The sequence below is a fragment of the Triticum urartu genome, chromosome 2A (genome assembly GCF_056163025.1).
Source record: "Triticum urartu cultivar PI428250 chromosome 2A, HENAU_Tu73, whole genome shotgun sequence".
Classification (NCBI taxonomy): Eukaryota; Viridiplantae; Streptophyta; class Magnoliopsida; order Poales; family Poaceae; genus Triticum; species Triticum urartu.
This window is the reverse complement of record NC_141874.1, coordinates 432,092,507-432,097,076: the sequence shown is the minus strand read 5'-3', so window position 1 is coordinate 432,097,076 and position 4,570 is coordinate 432,092,507. Positions and strand designations below refer to the sequence as shown.

General features: G+C 48.3%; 1 pseudogene; it reads left to right on the top strand.

Annotated features, from left to right (window-relative positions):
* The first annotated feature begins 695 nt into the window (after positions 1 to 695).
* LOC147985354 (E3 ubiquitin-protein ligase SINA-like 7) lies at positions 696 to 2,166 on the top strand (annotated as a pseudogene).
* Positions 2,167 to 4,570: the final 2,404 nt, after the last annotated feature.

The following is a 4,570-nucleotide window of genomic DNA, read 5'->3' as shown; positions in this document are numbered from 1 at the left end:
CAAAAGCATGTCCTCGTTTGCGAGCAACCGCGCGCATGGGTGAGGGAGAAGGCATGTAGTACAATCAAGCTTCTTCTCGTTGTACGAGTTAACGCGACACATCATAGCACTGGCCCCACATGCTTGCCTCTAAACTTGGCTGAAAGACCCGCAGTGTACAATATATTTCCTGCAACCTCTAACATTTACCCACCACAAATTAAAATATATGTGGCCATATGCATCGTTGTGATGCAGAGGCCAGGGAGTCCCCCCTTTTCGAAAAAAACAAATTAAAATATATATTCCTGTCTTGACCAGATGAGCGTGCAAACTACAATCACCAGGGTGTTAGGTAGGGCCAGAAGACTATTTTAATTTTTTTAAAAACTTCAAGACGGCCACATAGCATGGAGCCGACTCCAACGATTTTAAGCTTACAGGCACGGTACACGCTATCCTAGACTACTCTACACGTGAAACTGCCACATGAGCGTCCGGGCTGCGCTTGGCTCTTTGCCTCTTCGGGAAGTCGAACAATGATGGAGTACTACTGCACTGGAGGAGTACTACAGTACGCTTCTGGCCATCTGACACTGATTGAACTGCTGCATGTCCACCGCGTGCGGGAGGGAGAGCGTGTAGCGAAAGATTCTCCTAGTCTTGCCAGCCATCACGCTCATGGGCGAGGGAGGGACTCTCCTGCCTTTGCATGTATGACAGGTGGGCCCGACAGGTGTGTGGCCAACCTATCATACAGCCAAAGGCAGGTGCAGTTAAGTCCGCGAGGGAGAGGATAATCAAACTTCTCGTTGATGTACGAGTTGACGCGACACATCAAAGCACTGCACTCGATATATTTCAATAATTTCCGTTTACCGATGCATTAATTACAACACATGCATGCATGCCGTGACTCTCCTTTTGATACTCCCTCTGGTCCTTTTTACTCTGCATATTAGGTTTGTCTGAAGTCAATCTCATCCAACTTTGACCAAATTTATACAAAAAAATATTAACGTTCACATAACAACATATTTATTATTAGATCCATCTCGAAATATATTTTCATATTTTATTTATTGGATGTTATAGATGTTAATATTTTTTAATATAAATTTGGTCAAACTTAGAAAACTTTGATTTCAGACAAAGCTAATGTGCGGAGTAAAAAGGACCGGAGGGAGTACTTGCATGTGTTGATTTAATGCACCTTGAAGTAGTATAAAATATGTGACGGTAAAGCTTTGTAATACCCCGGCCCAAGTCGAGAGATGGTTGTGCACGAGGAGGGTGAGATCATGCAGACCGAACAGGACCCGACGATGGAGCTCTCTAAGGTCTCGATGGACCTCACCGTGCTCCACTGCCCCTTGTGCCTCCTTCCCTTGACGCCTCCAGTGTATGAGGTTCGAATTCACCTCGTCCATTCGGCTGATTGAGCAAGGTGCAGGTTTCTTGATTGATGCGCTATTCGATTGATTTCTGCAGTGCAAGGGAGGGCACCTGGCCTACGCGGACTGCCGCGTCGAGCGCCTCGGGAACCAGCGGCAGTGCCAGAAGTGCGAGCACTGCGGTGGCTTCGACGTGCGGAACATGGCGGTGGACTCCGTCCTTTCGTCGGTGAGGGTGGAGTGCCCGCACGAAGGATGTGGGCTCTACCTCACTTACCACAAGCTCGCCGATCACCAGAGCGTGTGTCCGCTCACGCCCTGCAAATGTCCCGTGCCCGTTTGCGGCTACGAAGGCCCGCCGCCGGCGCTCTACCACCACATTAGCACTGCGCATCCCATGCCCGTGCACAGGATCCAGTACGACAAGGTGCTTTAGCTGCAAGTGCCACTGTCGAAGCCACAACTCTTGCTGTTCACGGAGGAGGACCGCCGCGCGTTTTTCTTGGTCGGCGGCGTGCTCGACATCGGCGCGCCTATCGCCGTGTCGGTCATCTGCATCAGAGCGGGGGCGTCCCCACTACCGCACTACGTGGCCAAGCTGTGGGTGAATGGCCCGTCGGGGGAGCCCAAAGGCACGACAGACGCCGTCAAGGTGGAAATGGAGGTGACAAGTAGCAAGGATCCCGGCGACGTCGACGTGCAGGAGCTGACCTTCTTGACAGTTCCGCCCAAGCTGCTGGCCGGGGCTAAGCTTGTGTCCCTCCACATTCAGATTGACAAGCTCATGTCCTAAATGTTTCTACAGTGCCTTCTATTTATCTTAGTAATATGCTAATATAGGGATTACCTTGGTCTACTTTAGCTTAAGAAATGGTGGGTTTTGGTGGCGATGCAGCAATTACTTCGACATCAGATCAGTAATTTCCAATAGTCGAACGTATATTTTGGGGATGTTTGGTTTTAGGACTAGCATTGCCATACTTTGCCACACATTTTTGCCAAACTTGACTAAGGTTAGTTCATCAAAATAAGAGCCACAAGTTGGCAAGCCTAAGGGAATCTTGCCACACTTTTTGTGCGTATGCCATGTGGGGTCCAAGTGTGGCTTGCCTAAGGTGTGGCTTGAACCAAACACTCACCTAAGTTGGTCAAACTTGCCTAAACTTAGAGTGGGGAAATCTTTGGCAAAGTTAGTCGCAAACCAAACAACCCCTTTGTGTCTGTTGGATATAAAGTTCCTTTGGGTAAGAAGTACTACTTGTCATCAAAATGAATAAAAGGAGATGTATGTAGACATATTTTAGTTCTAGATACGTCCCTTTTTATCCATTTTGATGACAAGCACTCCCTCCGTTCCACAATACATGCCTTCCATTTGTCAAAATATAGATGTATCTAGACATGTTTTAGTATATAGGTACATCCATGATAGAGCCAATCGGATGGTTGAGAACACTACAATTCGTATCTACAGATGCGTGTGTGACTCCCAGATGTAGAGGCCGGGGGTCATCATCCTCCTTTTCGAGAAAAACAGACGCGTGTGTGAGAGGACGAGTGCGTGCGTGCACCTCTTCTCTTCTTGTATAACGTACTACTAAACTCAGAGTACAAGTTTTTGTGGGTGGCACGATGGTGCGTGCGAGAAGTCCCGAGAGATAGGTTTAATGCGTCTGAAAAAAAGACTAGCCTAGAGCTCGCCACGCGGCTATTCCCGTCGAACGCCCCATTAGCCGTAAGATATGTATACGACGGTGCTAGTTATTGCACGTACACAGCAGTACTCCCTCCTTTCCGGTTTATAGGGCTTAATTCAAAAATCTCACCAACCAAGATGGTGAGTGGTGGAATATTTTTTTGTAGTTTGCAAAAGCACCTAATTAATGCTCTTGTTTTCTCAAAAAATTATGTTTATCAATGCATTAATTGCAATGCATGCATGCATAAAGTACATGCATTGGTCAATTTCTCTTAATACTTGCATGCAATGATTTAATGCACCTTGGAATATGAACATGTGTTGGGGAACAACCAAACCGAGCCTTATAAAATGGAAAAACTAAAATTTGAATTGCAAATTACTCCACGCTATATTGAATTGCAAACCTGTTCACACCGATCACAACCTAAATGGTTTCCCACTTAGGAGCGTATTAGTACCACGCTATATTGAATTGCAAACCTGTTCACACCGATCACAACCTAAACGGTTTCCCACTTAGGAGCGTATTAGTACCACGCTACTCCCTCCGTCCGGGTTTATTAGGCCTAAAGACAATTTCTCTTAGACCAAGACACATAGTAATTTTCTCACATTAATTCTTTCATTTCACTCCCAATGCACTCTCTCACATGCATGCAGCCAATGAAAAAGCACGCATGAAGTATATTAATTTTTCAGCCATGGCACCAACAACAATGGCTTTCAATGCAACCAATGAAATGGTTGCATGCACGCACCTTTCCAAAGCGGGGCCTTACAAAAGGGGAGTATATTGAATTGCAAACCTGTTCACACCGATCACAACCTAAACGGTCTCCCACTTAGGAGCGTATTAGTACTCGGTTATAAATACTAGTATGCCAAGATGGCTGCACATTCCTCCTCAACTCCTCATCCACAAAAACAATAAGTCATTCAACATCCTTCCCTTGCATCTGCCATGGCTAGCGTGAGTTCTGGGGTCGAGAGATTGCCACCAGGGAGAGGCGAGCATGGAAGCGGAAGCATGAGAGATCTCCCGCCTTGCTGCGAGAGCAGCCAACATCTCCCGCCGCGCGGGAGTAGCAACACAGAGGTCCCGCCGCGCCGCTGAAGCAGCACGGAGGTCCCGCCGCACCGTCGATGCAGCAGACTGGTCCGGCCATGCCGCGGAAGTAGCAGAGATGTCCCGCCGCGCCACGAATGCAGCAGAGATGTCCCGCCACGCCGCGGCGGCCTAGGAAAATTTCTCGCGGGCAGGCGACGGTTGTTACAGGCAAATGCATGCGATCGTCCATAGCCAGATGGATCAGATCTCCGGCTGGGCGAGGTTGCAGACGACATGAAAGCCTCGTTTGAACAGGCTACCGGCGTCATCCGGCAACTAAGGGAGGGCAATGAGATGCTCCGGGCCGAGCGCGACCTGCTGAGGGAGAAGATCGTCCGAAGTTCAGACCAGCAGGAGGAGACCAGTGCCTTATTGAAGAGGACCGAC